Below are 20,553 nucleotides of genomic sequence, written 5' to 3'. Positions count from 1 at the left end.
AGACACCTAAACAAAAACACTTCAAAATATCTAATAAAGGCTCAGAGCTAATCAAAGTGAGGAAGTGATGCGATGCCTTGTAGTAGGTTTTCGTCCATCATGGAATCACATATAAAAGACACAAACCAATCTCTTTTCTCCCTTGCCTCCGAGGCATTCTTTAATCAGACACGTTATTTCCGCTCCATTCCCAGCTTAAGACTCCAGAGGTCGAGCAGCGGAGTGCGAATGTAACTTCGTCCACTAAAAAACACAAAAACAAACAAAAACTAAAGAGCCGAACTACGGTGCTCTGATTCCTGAAAAGGATACGTAGGCATTAGGTCGCGGGGCCTAAGCGAGCACAATTATTTATAATCCTTATTTTCCCCGTGTTTCTCTTCTTTCATTTGCATGCATTCCCTTAGTAATTAAGCTTTAGATTTATACACCCTTAGAATAGAACAAACATAAGTGGATCCTATGGAGTACCACAGACGTGAGGGGTGCTAATACCTTCCCCTCGCGTAACCGACTCCCGTACCTGATCTTTGGTCGCAAGACCCTGTTCCTTCCTTTGTTAGGTTTCCTGATATTCCTTTCCCTTGTGGGATAAATATATTGGCGGCGACTCTGTTCACATTTCGCGAGCGTGCGACAGCTGGCGACTCTGCTGGGGAACCAGCTTAGTCAATCCTAGCTTGTGTTTGCTTTCTTTTCTTTGGGTGTTTATTTATTGATTTATTGCTTTATTGCTTTACTGCATTATTGCTTTATTTCCTTATGCCTTGCATATCATGACTATTTATTGCTCGCATATCATGTTTATTTTCTCGCATTCTGGACTATATTATGGGTCCCCGTGGGGACCACATATTTTCTCACTGTTTGCAGGTTGGGTGGGATGATTCTATGAGGTAAAAGGCCCAACACACAGGCTATGAGTGCACTTTAGGTATCCTAGGATAGAGTGGGAGCATGGTTTGTCTCGAGGTGTACGTCTCGGGATGGATCATGTGACTACGAGCAGAGTAGTGGTTTCAAACGGAGGTATTATCGTCACCCGCATCCGCGCTGTGATGATACTTACCTTCGGGCGGACCGTATACTGCGTTTCATGACCTTACCCTGACCTAGACTACACCTGTGAGTGGGGAGGGAATCATATTCTTTACAGGTGCAGGTACATGTTCTGTTGGTAACTATTGGTTCTTCTGGTACTCAAAAAGACGTCGAACCTTTGATCCTGGGACATTTGACTTATACAGAAGTTCTACATCAGTTATCTATCAGAATCAACGTCGAACCTCTGAATCTAGAGGGTTCGACCATCTTTGACTTATGCCCAAGCTATTTATCCAGAAAGCAACGTCGAACCTCTGAATCTGGAGGATTCGACCATATCTTATTGACCATGAGAAGTTGTTATCCAAGAGGCCTTGATCCTTGATCCTGATTTATGTTGCATTTGCATCATCATTAACATTTTGCATTCATGCATGTGCATTCATGGTTACCAATACTCTTACCTATTTCTCTCCATCAGATCAGTCAAGACGATTCCTCCATACCGATATCTGACAAGAGCTCACAGAAGAAGAATCATGGAGAATTACGAACAAGATCAAGCTGCCATTAGAGAAGAGATGGATCAAATGAAAACTAAGGTCGATGCTATCCTGGAAGCTATCCAAGCCTTGCGAACTGAAAGGGTTCCTGCTACACAAGAGATTCCCGTTGTTGGTAACCAAGCTGCTGCTAGCCAACTTGAGGTCGTTCCACCTTCTTCTACTCCATTTGAGTTCCAAGCAAGGACTAATGCTACTCTTGGGATGCCATTCAACTTCATGACTGTTGATACCCTTGGAGCTCCAAACCAAGGTGGGACTATACCCGTGACTTCTGGAGCAATGACTATGGCTGATCCCGTCTTCCCACTCCCTGTGCCACCTTCTCAAACAGAGATTCCTATTCCTGCTTTCTGTGGTACTCGTTCTGCTAATCCAGAAATGCAAACAATACCAACTGTTGAAAGAGCTCGACCCTTTGAGAAATCTGCTGAGAAGTACAAAATCCTTGAGGAAAGAATTCGAGCCATTGAAGGATTTACTGCCTATGGGATGGATGCTGAGGATATGTGTCTAGTTCCTAATCTGGTTGTCCCTCCTAAGTTCAAGACTCCCGACTTCCAGAAGTACAAGGGCTTGAGCTGTCCGAAGAGCCATATCATCATGTATTGTCGTAAGATGGCTTCTCACATCCACAACAACTCATTGCTCATTCACTGCTTCCAAGATAGCTTATCTGGGGCATCTCTGAACTGGTATATGAATCTGGAGCGTAATAGAATCCGATCTTGGAAGGATTTGTCTGATGCCTTTCTCAAGCAATACCAATACAACATTGACATGGCACCAACTAGGTTGCAACTTCAAAATCAAGTGCAAAGGACCAATGAGACATTCAAAGAGTATGCTCAAAGGTGGAGAGAAATGGCTGCTCAAGTGAATCCACCACTTTCTGAACCCGAACTGGTTGACATGTTCATGAACACTCTTCAAGGACATTACTATGAGAGAATGGTTGGTAGTGTTTCTTCTGGTTTCTCCGATCTAGTCAGGATTGGTGAAAGAATTGAGAATGGTTTGAAAATTGGTAAGATCCAGAATCCCGCCAATGCTGCTGCTGCAAACCAATATGGGTACAAGAAACCTCAGGGTAACTTTGTCAAGAAGAAAGAAGGCGAGACCAGTGCCACCTATGCTCAAGATCAAGCTCCTTGCTATCAAGTGGCCGCCACCGCCCCTCAAGCTTATGTGGCACCTGTTGGTCAACAACCTTGGGTCCCTTATCAACAATATGTCCAACAACAACAACAAGGTTTCCAACAACAAGGTTATCAGCAGAGACAGGGTCAACAGAGGCAGAATAGGCCTAAAAGGGTGTATGATCGTGTACCAATGACCTATAGCCAACTCCTCGCCGCCTTGCTTGATCAGAAGCTGATTCAATTAGCTGAAGCGAGGCCTCCTCCTGATCCTCTCCCTCCAAATTACAAGATTAATGCCAAGTGTGAATTCCACTCTGGAGGATCTGGTCACACCACTGAAGAGTGCAGAGTGCTCAAAGACAAGGTTCAGGATCTGCTTGATGCAAAGGAGATTACATTCACACCTGCGGCACCTAATGTGGTCAACAATCCCATGCCACCTCACAATGGAGCTTCCACCAGTGGAACATGAAGACTTTTATGTTTGTCAGAAAACGTTTCATTTGCATTAGAATAAGGCCAGACTTGCCATTGTATAGGTTTCTTTAGTATTTTCAATTGTACTACTTTTGTTGTTATCAAGTACTATCCATTGTAAGAAACTCATTCTGTTTGAATAAATAAAAATGTAATATACATGTTTTTCTCAAATCATTTCATCTTTGTCATTATGTTCATTGATACTTCACGCATTTGTCTTAAGCAACTAAAAAAGGAGAATGATGAAAATCAAAAACACATGAATCACTAATTGTATGCCTTTGGAACAAGATCCTGCTGACGATGTACAGGCATTGTTTCCATTCCTAAACACCGGAGTTATAAGGAAGTGAAACCCTCGTCAACCCCTTTGAGCCTAAGGAGTAGTAGTTTCTTTCAAAAATACAAAACCCTCAATCTTAACCAGGGGCAGGGTAGTCTTCAGTTAGTGCGACCGAGCGCTCAACTTTCAGGTATTCCATCAGAGGATCAATCATATCTCAGATCTCACAACAAAAAAAGGAAGAGCACCATCCACAATGGATGTCTCCCGTCGTTCACTAAGAAGAAGGCAGTCACAACCTTTTCATCAAGTCAATCACCAAAGTCATACAACTTGTTCCCGAACGAGACAAAAAGGAATGAAAAGAAAGTTATGAATAAAATAAAAAAGGAAAACAATAGCCCGCTAAGTCAAAAAAAAGAAAGAAAAGCTTTGAAGCAAATGACTTAGGCAAAAATTAGGGCATATCCCGCTGGACAACGAAAACCAAAATCAAAAGAAACTTTTTGTCCAGGCAAAAGTTAGGGGAAGCAAAAAGACAAAAGCAAAAGAAAATTCCTCCAAGGGACAAGTTGTTATGACCATCAACAAAAGCGCCAAAAGGTGACTGCCACCTCCATCAAAGCTACAAAGGATCCTCATCCGTCACAATCCTTCCTGAAAGTTGAACACTCGTGTCAAACTAGCCGAACGTAGGACTGGAGAACATCACGAAGAAGGGGTGGGTTAAGTAGAACTTGAGCCTTTATCCTTTGTTTCTCAAACCGTGAACCCGACCACGTTACAATCCTCAAAAGTCCTAATTGAAGCAGGGTTCATTCCGAAAGCATACAAACTGTAAAATCATGTCAAACTGACTCCTAATGTTGTTGTGTCATTTGTGTTAGTATCAGTACAACATTGTGACAAATCAAACTTTTCCTTTGAGATTAACATGTGCATTGCATTCTCATTATCTCTTTCAAAACAGAATTGTCTCTAACCTGAAAGTAAGTACTTGATACCAAGGATAGTTCAACATTGAAATTCCATCGAATAATCTTTAAAAGGCAAAGGTTGGTCATCCACCGAGCAAATATCTTAAACATCCATTTGGTGGAAGAGTTCCTTTCAATATGGGGCATCCGTTCCATAATCAACACTGGGGCAGTCCATCACAAATCTCCATGATTCAAGCATTATCAAAGTTCTATCTCAAGAGATCATACAAGCTGGGGCAAGCTAGTAACAATTCATCTCTTCATCTTCAATCAAGTGTCAGATATCAAGACAAGTGTCGAGGAGTCAAGCCAAACACCTCACCTTCACAAGGGCTATCCTTCAAGCAACAACCTTCCTGCAAGGATTCCTCCATCCACCCCTTGTATCTTGGAGACAATCATTCCATCCATAGTCATACATGCATCATGCATATCATTGCATTCTCATTATCATTTTTCCCACATGATCCAATCATCAATAAAGCAGGGGCATCCACCTTATCTTGAATCAAGCAGAGTTTTAGAACTCCACCTAATCTATCCCTCACACAAAGCAGAAACCCTGACCATCAATCAGTACACTGCATGTAGAAATCATCACATTGCATCTCCAGAAGTGCATTAAATAAATCAAACATTTGCATGTGAAGCATAAGCCAAGTTACTCATCAGATGAGGTCCCTACAAATCATTCAATTGATATTCCACTGGATCACTCAGAGTTACCATTGTGATGTCATCTCCCAAAGTCAATCATATTCATCTTCCTTCAACCCAGAGTTGACGGGTATCATTTGTCCTTTCCCACTCAACCCAGAGTTGACGGTTATATTTTCTCCTTCCCACTCAACCCAGAGTTGACGGTTATCTTCTTTCTTTCCCACTCAACCCAGAGTTGACGGTTATCATTTTCCTTTTCCCACTCAACCCAAAGTTGACGGTTATCTTTTATTCAACCCAGAGTTGATCTCTTTCCCACTCAACCCAGAGTTGACGGTTACTTCTTTCTCAACCCAGAGTTGACGGTTATCATTTGTGACTTCCCACTCAACCCAAAGTTGACGGTTATCATTCGTCTCTTCACTCAATCCAGAGTTGACAGTTATCCTTTCTTTTATTCAACCCAGAGTTGACCCTTCTCTTTTCCCACTCAACCCAGAGTTGACGGTCCTCATTTCTCTTTCTCGCTCAACCCAGAGTTGACGGTTATCTTTTATCCTTTCCCACTCAACCCAGAGTTGACGGTCATCTTTTCTCCTTTCCCACTCAACCCAGAGTTGACGGTTATTTCTTCTCCTTCCCACTCACCCAGAGTTGACGGTCACCTTTTATTCAACCCAGAGTTGACGGTTTTCTTTCTTTATTTTCTTCTCAACCCAGAGTTGACGATCATCCCTAATTGTTCTTCTTTCCTTTTCTCAACCCAGAGTTGATATCCTCATCTTATCTTCGACCCAGAGTTGATGTCCTTCTTTCCCTTCTCGATCCATAATCGATGTTTATCTTTTATCTAACCCGGAGTTGACTTTTCTCCGTTCTTCAACCCAGAGTTGACCCACTTTTCTTCTTCAACTCAGAGTTGAATTCTATTTCATTTCTAACCCAGAGTTACTTCGTTCAATCCAGAATTGACGCAATTTTCCTCAATAAATGACACTATCACTTTCCCCAGTGGATTCTATCTCTCATAAGGCAAATTTTCAGGTTCACTTGATATTTAATCATCTTCTACCTTGAATGTTTGAAAAGCTGACGCCAATCTCATTCAGGTTTAAGACGATTAAATAGGGGCAGCTGTTGCACCCCAAAATTTGCCCATCTGATTTTAGTTATAATTGGCTTATGCGTCTCATAATTTCATTCATTAGGTCATCTAACTCACCATGCATCATTAGTAAATAAACCTGACATTAGGATCAAGGATCTAAAAATTGGGGCTTCTATTTCAAGTTTGATTTATTTAAATTCTTGAGTATTGAACTATGGAAGTAGGGTTTTGAAGAATATGAATTAGGGTTTATTTCCCTACGATTGTATTCATCAAGGTTTTTGAGATCATCTGGATTAGATTTTATTTCACTATTCTTTTATTAACCAAGGGGTTTTTCTTATGGAATTCGGACACAATTGTTTGTTACACTGCCTGAATTATAAATCATGGGTACGGTGCTTGGTGAATTCATTTGTACAGAGATGCTAGCCTATGACAAATTTTGTGAGATGGAGACTATTATCGTATTGGTTTAAAAAGAAAGGAAACCATAAGCACCTTGTGGGTTATTGATGTGTATTGGCGAGAGAAGGCCTTTGGAAGCTAATTGCAAGGACTTTGACTAAATTGCAAAGACTTTGACTTTTTAGCCAAAGTCAACCATGTGGTTGATTTTAGACTAAAGTCATGATTAGTCCATATTTTTGGCTATCATTCTAATGGGACTTTCTTCATTCAAGATTCGCACATTGAAAAGAAAAATGAGAAGTTTCATATTTAAGAGAGATAGGAGGAAACTCAAATCTTATTTCAAGAATGATTCATTACAAGTCTCATTACAAAATTCAATTACAAAATTCAAGAATCCATTACAAGAAGTGAAGTTACATCAAAGAGAACTACAAAAAAGAGGGGTTTCAAAGTCTTTCAAATGCACCGCTCTGGCCTCAAGCTTCAAGCCATGTCTTTATCCAACTCTCCCATGTTGTGACTCCATTCTTACTGCATACAGAAATACGAAGAAAGTAAATGTCAGTTCACAACTATTACCAAGCCAAACCAGTACAAATCACCTATTTATAATCATCAAACCAGTTCCATACCTTACCTACCAAGACATTGCAGTATTCCAAACAAAAGAAAAAACTCCTAATAGATTTTGCAATCCATAGCAGAATTCAGCTAACATTTCTAACCATTACTATAACCCTGCAACATAAACAATCCTTTAACCAGTCAGCCCATAACATATATATCAACTCTACAGCCATGTTCATGAGATAATCCAAAGAACTCTGCATAGCTCTAACTAACAGCATTCACATAAACAACCAGCAGCCACTTGACTCCCATTTAAACATCCAAAACAGTTTCACATTCCATGACTAACCTCCAATCCCTTTTAATTCCTATAACAGTCCCAACAACCTAACTAATTGTAACTAACTTCAGAATTCTGTTACACTCCTATAACCGCCTAACTAACTCTCAAATTCAGTTACAAATGCTAACAGATTCAGTTAACTTCGAACAGAAAATCAAAACAGAATTGAGAAGAAACCTTACCTATAAATGCAGTAGCTGGCAGCCATCTTCAGCTTCTTCACTCTCCACCATTTGCTCCCCACAATCAACTTCATCTTCAATTCTCTCCTTTCATTCTCCATAATTCTCTTCACTCTTCACACAATCTTCTTCACTTCACTGATCTCTTCACTTTCACAATCCTTCAACCAGTTCTTCATCCACTTCCCCACACCATCTTCCCCGCATCAATCTTCAAACAGAAAACCAGAAAAATATTATGGCAGCATAACAGAAAAGAGAAGAAAGATTCAGAATCTAAAACTCACCTTCAACCGTGTAACAAACGTCGCCAATTCCAACTCATCTCCTTTTTCTCTTCCTGCACCACCACTTCAAGAATTCCCTTCATCATCCTCAATATATCATCAGTATCTTTCTCCTTCTCCATTCAACTTACTGGTAATGATATAGAGCATCGATAACAGGAATTAAAGAAGTAGAAAAGCGTAACAGAAAAAGAATCTCAAGCAATCGAACTTGGAGCGGAAGGCGATAGCTATTACCTGGATTTCACGAAGACACCTCTTCGGCGCCGTCAGTGCGAAGAGCCACCAGAAGCTGCTCCGGTCAGTAAGTTCTCGAATCACTCATCCTTTCCCTATGTTGTTCATTATTCTCTCTATGATGCTTGAATTCGTTGAAGCTCAGGCTTGAATCTGCTCTCTTAGACTTAGGGTTCACTCTTGTTAGATTCTTAGGCGAGAGATAAGAGACGATGGAGAGATGGAGAGTCTGATTTCACGAAAGATGTTTTTGGTTCGCGGCGGCGTTCAAAACGCTCGCCGGAGTGGTTGGCCGCCGGAGGCGCCGTTTGTGAAGAGAGTGAGATGAGAGAGTCTGAGTAAGAGAGAAGCTGATTCGTCACATTTCGCTTAACCCTAAATCCTTTTTGTATTTTTGTCTTGATTAATTAGTGATAATTGAATTCGATTTGATTTGATTAATTGCTATTAATTGTTTTAGCTTAACTAAAATTTAGGTTTAAATGTGATTAACGGTGATTATGTGATGGTAATTGGGTTAGTATAAATTATGATGTTTGAATCCAATACTGATGGAATCTAAAATCTGTTTTCAATAACCTATCTGGGCCAAGTTTGCTATGCATACCCCCAGTGAGCCCGCTACACATTCTTTTTGTACAAAGTTTCTGCAACTACAATAGTCACTTTGGGCCAGACCTGGGCCCTGCGCCCTTGCTATGCATACCACGGTTTTCAGTCAACACCCCTCCTGTGTCCAATCCTAGAATTTAGGTTAATTAGTTTTTTTTTATCATTTTTCTTTGAATAATTAAAATGCTATTTTTCTATTATTTTCTTAGACTAATACTAATTTTTGACATAAAAATAATCACCAAAAAACAATAGTTTTAGGCTTTTATTTTAATTCTTTTGCTTGATTAGAATTCTTGTTCTATGTCATATAAAAATCAATAAAAATAATAGTCCTTTAATTCACTTTTGGTACTATATTTTGCATCATTTGCTTCCATGTTTTGTACCATATTTCAAGTCATTCTTTTAGTCATTTTTGCACTAATTTCGTATCATTGTTTACTTGTAATTTTTACTTGTAATTTTGATCTTTGCTTGTGCTTGTAATTTCGTTCATTTACTCCTAACTTTAGGTAGAGACCATGATAACATTAGGATCTAGAAATCCCCTTTCATAACACTTAGGCTAGTTGTTCATTTTAGGCTAGTTTTCATTCTTTTCTTTTCAACTTTTAAAATACTTAATAAATATCGATGAAGATCATACCGTTACTATATTTCATAGTAAGAAAGAAATGATTGAGGCGTAGGCCCCGATGTATGTTCTTTCCTACTTAGCGAAGAAAGAAATGATTGAGGTGTGAAGCCTCGATGTATTTCTTAACCGTTGTTTAGAGAAACGATCGTGGTGTAGGCCTCGGTGTGCATTCTCTAAATATTCACAAAAGAACTCTTTTTTGTATCTCCTTTACTTAGCGGAGAAGAAATGATTGAGGTGTGAAACCTCGATGTATTTCTTAACCGTTATTTAGAGAAACGATCGTGGCGTAGGCCTCGATGTGCTTTCTCTAAATATGCAAAACAAAACTCTTTTTGGTATGATCTAAGTCACAAATTAATTTCCCTTAAAAGACACCTAAACAAAAACACTTCAAAATATCTAATAAAGGCTCAGAGCTAATCAAAGTGAGGAAGTGATGCGATGCCTTGTAGTAGGTTTTCGTCCATCATGGAATCACATATAAAAGACACAAACCAATCTCTTTTCTCCCTTGCCTCCGAGGCATTCTTTAATCGGACACGTTATTTCCGCTCCATTCCCAGCTTAAGACTCCAGAGGTCGAGCAGCGGAGTGCGAATGTAACTTCGTCCACTAAAAAACACAAAAACAAACAAAAACTAAAGAGCCGAACTACGGTGCTCTGATTCCTGAAAAGGATACGTAGGCATTAGGTCGCGGGGCCTAAGCGAGCACAATTATTTATAATCCTTATTTTCCCCGTGTTTCTCTTCTTTCATTTGCATGCATTCCCTTAGTAATTAAGCTTTAGATTTATACACCCTTAGAATAGAACAAGCATAAGTGGATCCTGTGGAGTACCACAGACGTGAGGGGTGCTAATACCTTCCCCTCGCGTAACCGACTCCCGTACCTGATCTTTGGTCGCAAGACCCTGTTCCTTCCTTTGTTAGGTTTCCAGATATTCCTTTCCCTTGTGGGATAAATATATTGGTGGCGACTCTGTTCACATTTCGCGAGCGTGCGACAGGTTTGAATCCAAATTCTTGTAGAATCTATGATTGGGTAATGTTGTATGTGTTGGAAAATGAGATTTCAATTTGGGTATTTTCATAATTTATGAGATTGTGTTGTTTGATGTTGTTTAATGCTTAGAATGGGTAGAAATAACATGTAATAGTGAATCTTTACTTGATTCTATGGGTGGGTTTTGATTTATAACATGTGGGATGAAAAGAATGTGAAAACCTAACTTTTGGAATTTGGGTGAAACTCATGGATTTGCATGATTAATGAAGCTTTGATGAATCTAATGATACTTATGAGTTATATGTGTGATATGAATGTGAAATTCGTATGCAAATAATGAACTGAACTATGAATTGAGTGATAAAATGAGAAGAGGGAATTGTGCTGATTCTGCACAGAAAACTCATTATGCGCTGTGTTCGCGGAGCGAACAAAAGGTGGCGGCGCGAACTGAATGAATTCTGGGATGACTGGTTTCTGCCAAGTACTTCGCGGCCCGCACATGAGGATGCAGCGCGAACTGAGTGAATTTTGGGATACACTATTTCTGTCAAGTACTTCGCGGCGCGACCCAAGGTTGGCGGCGCGAATTGAGTTCACAAATATTTTTTGTTTGTTTAAGACTTGACTTGCATACCTATTACTTCTATATGTTCCTTATGTGTTATTAATTGATTAATTAGCGTGTGTGAGGCATAATTGGATGTATTATGTAATTGAGTGCTAAATGATAATTGTGTTGAGATTGGATTGCATTGCATGTTGTGTAATGTTGTACAAAGTTGTGAAGATGTGATTGTGTAGTTTAAGAGATAGAGAGATCGTCTTAAATGCATGAGTCTTGTTTAGTTGCACACGTACACAACCATGAGTGTTTGAAAATGGCAATGTTGGGTAATCTCGCGAAGGTTATTTACTTGTCCCAAACCTAACGAGTATGGGGTTTGAAAACTTAACGAGTATGGGGCTTTTGAGGTGGTTATCTAGTCTAGAGAGGATGACAATCGGCATAACCGGAAATGATAACAAAGGGATCCACATGCATATCGCATAGAGCCACACTCGAGTCGCACGTGTCAGTGTGAAATGTTGTTATGTGTGATTATGTGATATGAATGTGTGGATGTGAATTTGATTTATATGTGATATATGTGAATGATAAATATTTGATGTGGAGTGTGAGATATATGTGTGCATGAGTGATATATGTGTAAACTTGTAAATCATTGATATATGATGTGGTGAATTTGATTGAAATACTTAAGTGTATTAAGCATGATGACTTTATATTGAGGATAAATGTATGTCTTGAGAAGAGTGATGAATTGTGAAATGTATGCCTATGTATTTTGCATTTCCCATTATTATATTTTCTATTTAGAATTTGAATTCTCACCCTTCTGTTTGAATGTTATCCTTCGTTGGTAACGTGTAGGTTCCGACGATTAGTGCTTGTTCGTGGTTAGCCGGAGAGTTCCGAGTTTCGGTTGATTTAGGTAGTGAGTCGATGCTCTGGTCATGTAACACTGGGATAGGATTAGGGTGTTGAACTCATGTTTTCATTTCGAATTTGTATGATAATAATTTTATTTATTTATTTAAATTATTTCCAATGTCACATGTCAGTGTCGATGTGGTATTCGGGGTGTCGTGCTTCATGGCATTATTACCACTAATAGCCCTACCGTTCCAACACCTGCTACAATTTCCTCTACATCAATAAAATTTGTGAAATCACTTTCAATCTAAAAATTATCTATAGGCCGCCAATCGCTTTCCCCTGAGATGATATTATTATTATCTTAGAACACACATGCTGAAACTAGTAATTATGAAGCTTATATAAATAAAGAAGAGAAATGTGTATTACACAACTTCTATTGCTTCAATATCTGCACTCTTTAGTCGAAGAGTGAATTGGGTCATGTAAAGGATATGCATAATTTGTACCAGTTACAAAGTCTATATATAACAACAAATAAGCTGACAAGTCGTTCACTAAAACAAAAAAAGTGTGCTTTAGTTTGTTAGTGTGGCAGATAAAACGTGAGAGAGAAAGTTAGAGAGAGAAGATGTGCTAGGGTTTAGCCCCCTTTGTCTTCTTTTCGTTTCGGGATGGCTCAGGAAAGCTCAAGAGGAGGAGGAGGATGGACTAAGGTCAGTAGGAACAAAGGTAGCGCGACCAACAACACTAGGTGGGATATATGGAAGAATCCTACTGTTGGAGCAGGTGGTGTTTCTTCAACTTTTTTCTTAACAAATTTTGAAGCAAAATGGAGAGCTGAAGACTTGTTTTTCGAGTTCAAGGAATTCAGCTTGATAGAGGAGATTGTTATCCCCTCAAAAAAGGATTGGAGGGGTTCGAGGTTTGGTTTCGTGAGATTCCTTGACGTGGTGGACACTAGACTTCTGGAGATTAAGTTGGATAATGTATGGTTGGAGGGGAGAAAGTTGAAAGCTAATATCTCGAAAATAAAAAGGAAGGAGGTTGTTATGCATGGAAAGAAGGGTCCCCTGAAGTTTAAGGAGCCCAATCAGAGGAATAGCTACCTACCCTTTTTAGGTACAGATAGTAAGCTTCCTTGTTCAGGTCCTTCTAAGAGTTTCGTAGACGTGCTGAAGGGCAAGAGTGATAGAGTTTTCTCGGAGAAAAAGGAAGCCTGCAAATCCTTTTTCTTCTCTTCTAGCGAGAAAGAGAAGGAGGCTTTTAGAAACACGAAAGTGGGGATCACCCACTCCCCAGGGTTAGCTTTCGGCGTGAGTCAAAGTTTGCTTGAAGAAGGTATCTTTTCAGTAAGGGCAGTACATTTAGGTCCTAACTTGTGTCTTCTGGAGGAGACGGTAGAGGGTGATTTGGAAGCGTTACTTAAGGACGGAGGGGATTGGAAAAACCATTAGTTCAAAGAAATTAGGGCGTGGAAGGAAACTGACGTGGAATGTGCTAGGGCAGTGTGGATCTCTTGTTACGGAATCCCTAGTCACGTGAGAAACGAAGATTTTCTGAGTTCTTTATTATCAGACTTCGGAAGCGTGGCGAGTTTCGATTGTATTAGAGCCAAACCTTCCAGAATGGACGTGATGAAGATTATGGTGTTTACTCATTATGTTGATAGTATCAGGAGCAACGTTCGGGCATGTATTGATGGAAACTGGCATAACATTATGTTGATTGAGGAATCTCAGGTTCTTTTGGAGGAGAGAGAAGACTCCGGTGGTGCATCCCTCGCTTCATCGGAATTCTCAGGTAGCGTAGCTTCATCTGAGACGGAGAATAGGGGAGTTGAAGGGATGGAGGATATGGGAGAGGCTCGAGGTACAGAAAGAGGGGATGTTTCTGAAAAGGGCATCGCTGACTCTAAAAAGGTTAAAGTGATTTTGCCTGAGAAGAGGGATAAAGATTTCCTAAATGCTGATTGTGTAGAAGGCATTTATGAGGGTTCAGAGTTTAAGGAATCTCCCTCTTTATGCTTTGATAGATTGTGCAACTCGGTCAACTCTCCCTCTCTCTTTTTAAGCCACGTTGCCTACAACTTAGAAAAAGATGGTTTTAACCCTAGTGGGGTAGAAGTGACGTTTTTGAAAAGGGAGGGACCCGCAGGTATTTTTGTTATTGCTTCAAACGAGGAGGTTCCCTCTCCTATTATCTTGGTTGGGCCTTCCAACAATATTGTGAGCTCTTTCTCCAAAGGCCCAAGTGTTGAAAAGAGGATAGGCCCAATTGGAGAAGTGGCTAAAGATTCAGCCTACGACCCTTCTAAAGATCCGAATTATGGTCTCTTCAGCCCAATTCGGGCTCACTCAGTTAGAGACTCAAAGAAGAAGATACACCTTACTTCTAAATCTGAAGGAGATTCTCTTATGGAGAAAGGGGAGGAGGAGAAGAAAGGCAAAGCGAAGAATTCTAAAAAGGTGCGCAAAAAGATGAGAGAGGTCCTAAATCTAGGTTCGGTGGTGGAGGACTTTGTTTACCCGGTGGAGATCTTTGAACCAGCTAGGAAGGATGCTCGTTCTTCTCCTCAAGGTTCTTTTCCAGGTTCTATTCCCTGTCCTAATAACTATTTTCTCCCTGGGCCGCTACCTCTTTCGAGAGACTCTCTGAATAACGATGATATTAGAAACTGCAACACTAGGATAGTCAATGGAGTGTTGAGCAAAGCCTCAAACGGTTTATGGAATTCTATGATCAGGCTGGGCATTTCCAATGTATCTTCGGATTTTGACCCAGTTAGCAAGCTAGGGGGCTTGAGTTGAGAGAGAATAAAGAGGAGAGGGAATCAAAGGGGAATAACGACTCAGTTATTAAATGATAGTTTTTTCATTAAATTTGAGAGGAGGGGGCAATAGCACTAAAAGAAAGAGAGTTGGTTCTTTCAACAGGACAAGGGAGGTTGACATTAGCTTTATCCAGGAGACTAAATTGGGTGGAATGGACAGAGGCATAGTTTACGAGTTGTGGGGAGGTGATTCGGTAGAATGGTCTTACTCGAAAGCGGAAGGGGCTTCGGGAGGACTGCTGACAATGTGGAAGAAGGACTTTTTCAACCTGGTTTTCAGTTTTAAATGTCAAGGTTATCTGGGTCTTTGTGTGAATAAGGATGGAAAGTTGATTTATTTCGTCAACGTGTATGCTTCGTGTGATTTTAATAGTAGAATGGAGTCTTGGTAGAGTCTGTTAGAGTTCAAGGAGAAATATGACAAGGGAGCTTGGTGTGTAGAAGGTGACTTCAACTCTATCTCCTATATGGATGAAAGAGTTGGTATATCGGGAAGGAGTTTTAAAAGGGACATTGCGGTGTTCAAGGCTTTCATTGATGGCATGGAACTGGTGGATCCTCCAACAATAGGAGGAAAATTCACTTGGTTCAATAGCAATGGTAAAGCTATGAGTTGGCTTGATAGATTTCTCCTATCGGAAGATTTTATCGAAGATTGGAAGGTGGAAGGTCAATTCATTGGTGATAGAGACGTCTCAAATCACGCCTCGATTTGGTTGAAAAATAATAGACAAAATTAGGGTCCAAAACCCTTTAGATTCAACAACTCTTGGTTTGATCATGTAGACTTTAAATCTTTTATCATAAAGGAGTGGAATATCATCGACGTAAAAGGGAGAGGGGACTATTGCATGGTTGAGAAGATGAAAATTCTTAAGAAGAGACTTGTGTGGTGGAACAAGGAGGTGTACGGGTGGATTGATCTTAACATAAAGAAGGCCGGGGAGGAAATGAATTTTTTAGATAACATGTTTGTTAATTTTGCAGGAAATGTCCCGGAAGAGGTGGTGGTTAAAAGATCTAAGGCGTTGGCGGATTTTTGGCTCAATCTTAACAAAAAAGAAAGTCTTATCCGTATCAAATTGAGGCAACTTTGGCTATCCGAAGGAGATGGAAACACTCGTTTCTTTCACAATTCCATGAGGGAAAGAAGGAGGAGAAATTCCTTGTGCTCTATTAGTTCCAGTAGAGGGAGATTGGAAGCTGTCAAGGAGGTTAAGGAGTATGTTTTCGAACACTTTTGTGATTTTTTCTCGGAGGAAGTTGTTTGTAGGCCAGAGCTTACCAGATCCAGTTTTAAGACGCTGCTGCCCCAGGATTCTATGGAGGTCGAAAGGCCGTTTTTGGAAGAAGAAGTAAAGGAGGCAGTTTGGACTTGTGAAGGCAACAAAAGCCCGGGGCCGGACGGTTTCTCCTTAGAGTTCTTCAAAAAGTTTTGGTTTCTTATAAAAGGAGATATGATGGCTTTGTGCAATGATTTTTGTAACGCCCGGAAAAATAATTATTTGCTTAATTTAGACATTTGTGAGTTTTCTGAAATTTTTGCGTTTTGGGGCGATTTAGTGGGTATTAGTTCGGGATAGCGGATCGACATTTAATCGATAATTTTAATATTTTTAGTATTAGAAATATTAATGAGTTAATATTTAGCGTTTTGGGAATTTTCTGAGTAATTAAGTTTAGACCGAAAATATGAGACACTTAGTAATAAGTCGGTATATTAAAATAATCGGATTTTATTTTAATAGAGTTTTAGTGGAAGTATTATTTTTATATTAAGTGTGGAAATAATATTGGGCTTAATTAATGACATCTCTAAATATTAAGGGGTATATTTTGTTAGGCCCATTTGTGTATTAATAATTAAGATAGTCTTTTTGTGAAAAATAGAAGTAAGAGAGAAGTAGTATCTTCAGTAAAAGAAAATAAAAAGGGAACCGAGGGAGAGAAAGAAAAGAGGGGTTAGGGTTTGAAGAGGAGACCCAAAGTGTTGCTCTAAAGTGCAATTTTTCTCAAATTTTCCATTCAATCTTTTTAGAGCTGCACTCAATCGAAGGTAAGGGGGGGTTATTACTACCTAAATGAGAATATGATGGATTGTATGTGGGTTAGGGGTATAGATTAGTTATTGTGTTGTGATAAATTTGTTTCGGTTCTGTTTGAAATTGCTGTTGCTGAAATTGAAAATATTAAAATTAATATTGTGCGTACTAGATACAAAAGGAAGTGGTGGATGCTGTGTGGATTTTGTTTTTCTTTTTCTTGTTTTCATGTAATTCCAAATGGTATGCTGATACTTTATTCATCCATGCCTTGTTTATTTTTTTATTATTATCTCCATACTATGTATATATTTAATTATACTATGTATATACTTAATGGTACTATATGGTAGAAATAAATCTTAATTTATGAAATGAGGATACAATTGAAACAGTAGGAAACTAAAGTGTAGAACAAGCATTTGTAGTAGTAAATGCTAGAATTAGAAATCAAAATTGAAGTGAATTGAATTATTATAGTGTAAGATTAATTAGTTGAATTAATTTCAATAAGTTTAATTGATTGGAATAAATTTGGAATTAGATCAATTATTCGGTTTGCCGATAAATTACGCTATCTTGAGAATTTGTTTGTAATTGAATATTTGAGTTGAGAACAAAATATTATTAAGTCAATAATGTTTTTTTTATAATTAACGATATCTAATTGGTTAGATGTTAATTTGGAAGTTGTTTGGTTACTTGGTATATTGACATATTGCGATTATTTTGAGAATTTACCGAAAATTGTGATTTTGCTTTGGATGCTTTTGTTGCGGTTAATATTGTGATTTTCCAATATGATTATTTTGTGCATTCTTATGTGAATAGCCTCATAGTGTGAATTATAGCAAATTTTGATATTGTGTATATAACGTTATGAATTGATAAGTTGTGTTGTGAGCCTTTGACTAAAGTGGAACGGTGTGATGTTGATATGTGACCGTTGTTGTGTTGTTGTTATGTCGTTGTTTCGTTGTCAAATCGTATTCGTTGTATGTTTCCGCATAGCATAGCATAACATAAAGTTGAACGGTGTGATGTTGATATGTGACCGTGTTGAAGGCTTTGCCTTAGGCCTCGGAATTACTGGCAATGTTCTAAGTTGGGAGTTTTACTCCAATGGTACCACATGCATATGAACAGTTGAGTCACATTTGTGTTGTTGTTAGTTGTTTTTGGTCGAAGTTTCTGTTTATGCATTGTGATGTTTATGTGTTGATTTGTTGAAGATGCCGATGTGTTGATATCAAACTATTCTTTGATGATGTTCTTTGTGTTGTGTATGTTGATGTTAGGTGAAACGGTGATTCATTTATATTCCTTACCTAATATATGATTTATCATAATCCTATTTATATAGTTTGATATCTCACCCTTTCTGTTTGAATGTTGCCTCCACGTGGGTAACGTGCAGGTAATCCAGATGAGTAGCTGTTTCCGCTTATAGTCGAGTTTTGGGTGTCATTGCTCTGATACATAACACTCGGGGAGAAATGAACACTTGTTTGATGTCGTTATTTGTTTATTGAACCTTATGATGTATTTGAGGAGTTGTTTGTATTGTTGCTTTTTATGATTCAAAAGATGATATGTCTTAATTGTTGAATCATTGTGAATCTGTTGCATGTTGAACCTAAGTTTGGGTTATGCTACGAATACTATGTTATTCAGAAGTTGAGATATATGTTATGAGTTTTGTTCACTCTAATCCTGATAGTGTTATGTATTAGTTTAAAAAGCATGACAAGTGTATGTTTATGTTGAATGTGTGACATCCTGATTCTGTTGAGAATTTTTATACTCTGATATTTTCCACATAAATGCTTGGGGTCGATTTGGGGTGTTACATTAGTGGTATCAGAGCAGGTTGGTCTTGTCCGGCCAAATGTTGAGTCGTAGTGTAGTCTAACAATCGTGTGTTGTTGTTTGTGCTGAATTGTTTTTGTGTTGTAGTGACGTTATGGTTGGGAGGAATGGTGCTGCGATAGCTGCTGCTTTGGAAGCGATGGCTCAGGCTATGCAGAACCAACCTAATGCTGACGAGAATGCTGGATCTCGTAGTTTAGCGACTTTCCAAAGGGAGAATCCGCCGGTGTTCAAGGGTACGCATGACCCTGATGGTGCTCTTGATTGGTTGAAGGAGCTCGAGCGAATCTTCGTGTTATGGATTGCACTCCTGCTCAGATGGTCAGATATGGCACTCATATGCTGGCTAAGGAAGCTGATGATTGGTGGTTGGAGACGCTTGCTAGGTTGGAGTTTTCAGGTGAGGAAGTCACTTGGAATGTGTTCCGTAGGGAATTTCTGAGGAAGTACTATCCTGAAGATGTTCGGGGTAAGAAAGAGATAGAATTCCTAGAGTTGACGCAAGGGAACAAGTTTGTGACCGAGTATGCTGCCAAGTTCACTGAGTTGATTAAGTTATATCCTCACTTTGATGGCGAAGGTGCTGAATTTTCTAAGTGCATCAAGTTTCAGAATGGGTTACGCTCGGAGATCAAGAAGGCTGTTGGGTACCAAAAGATCCGTTTGTTTTCTGATTTGGTTGACAGTTGTAGGATCTTTGAGGAAGATAGTAATGCTCATCACAAGATGGTTAGTGATAGAAGGGGCAAGAATCAACAAAGTCGTGGGAAACCGTATGATGCTGGTAAAGGGAAACAAAGAGTTACTCATGGTCAGAGGTCTAGTGGGGGAGATGCTCCTGCTAGGATTGTATGCTTTAAGTGTGGTCAACCTGGTCATAAGAGCAATGCTTGTACTGCTGATGCAAGGAAGTGTTTCAGATGTGGTAAGATGGGACATGCAATGTCTGATTGCAAGCATAAGGACATGGTATGTTTCACGTGCGGCGAAGAGGGACACATTGGTAGCCAGTTTCCAAAGAAGAAGGCACAATCCGGTGGAAAGGTGTTTGCTTTAGCTGGGACTCCTACAACTAGTGGAGACCGACTCATCAGAGGTATATGTTTCATTAATAGTACTCCTTTAATCACTATTATTGATACTGGTGCTACTCATTGTTTTAATGCTTCTGATTGTGTTGAAAGATTGGGTCTTATGTTGTCTTCCATGAATGGAGAGATGGTTATCGATCTTCCAGCTAAGGGATCGGTGACTACTTCTCTGATATGTTCAAAGTGTCCTTTGTCGATCTTCGAAAAAGACTTTGCTGTTGACTTGATTTGTTTGCCGTTGAGTGGATTAGATGTGATCTTAGGTATGAATTGGTTAGAGTATAACTATGTTCATATCAACTGTTTTAACAAGTCCTTGAGGTTTTCTTCTCCCGAGGAAGAAGGAGTTGGTTTGTTGACTAGTAAGCAGTTGTGGCAATTGATGCAAGACGAAGCACAAATGTTCTCGTTGATGGCGTCATTGTCTTTTGAGAATCAAGTTAGAATTGACAAGTTAAAGGTGGTGCAAGAATTTCCTGATGTGTTTCCTGATGAAATTCCTGATGTACCTCCAAAAAGAGAAGTTGAGTTTGCGATTGATCTTGTACCTAGTACCAGACCTGTTTCTATGGCACCGTACAGGATGTCTGCATCTGAGTTGTCTGAATTGAAGAAGCAATTAGAAGAGTTGCTTGATAAAAAGTTTGTAAGACCAAGTGTATCACCGTGGGGAGCGCCCGTGTTGTTAGTAAAGAAGAAAGATGGAAGTATGAGACTTTGT

At 39.3% G+C, this 20,553-nt stretch overlaps 1 long non-coding RNA gene across 1 annotated transcript; it reads right to left on the bottom strand.

Annotated features, from left to right (window-relative positions):
• Positions 1 to 7,039: 7,039 nt before the first annotated feature.
• Positions 7,040 to 7,626, bottom strand: LOC131611261 (uncharacterized). Its single transcript, XR_009286809.1, has 3 exons — positions 7,594 to 7,626; positions 7,307 to 7,412; positions 7,040 to 7,205 (listed from the first exon to the last, which is right to left on the bottom strand). It is a non-coding gene; the product is annotated as an uncharacterized LOC131611261 (long non-coding RNA).
• Between the last annotated feature and the right edge of the window lie 12,927 nt (positions 7,627 to 20,553).

This window comes from Vicia villosa, linkage group LG6, assembly GCF_029867415.1.
Source record: "Vicia villosa cultivar HV-30 ecotype Madison, WI linkage group LG6, Vvil1.0, whole genome shotgun sequence".
In the NCBI taxonomy this organism is placed as follows: domain Eukaryota; kingdom Viridiplantae; phylum Streptophyta; class Magnoliopsida; order Fabales; family Fabaceae; genus Vicia; species Vicia villosa.
Note: the sequence above shows the minus strand (reverse complement) of the source record. Positions and strands in the feature narration are given on the sequence as shown.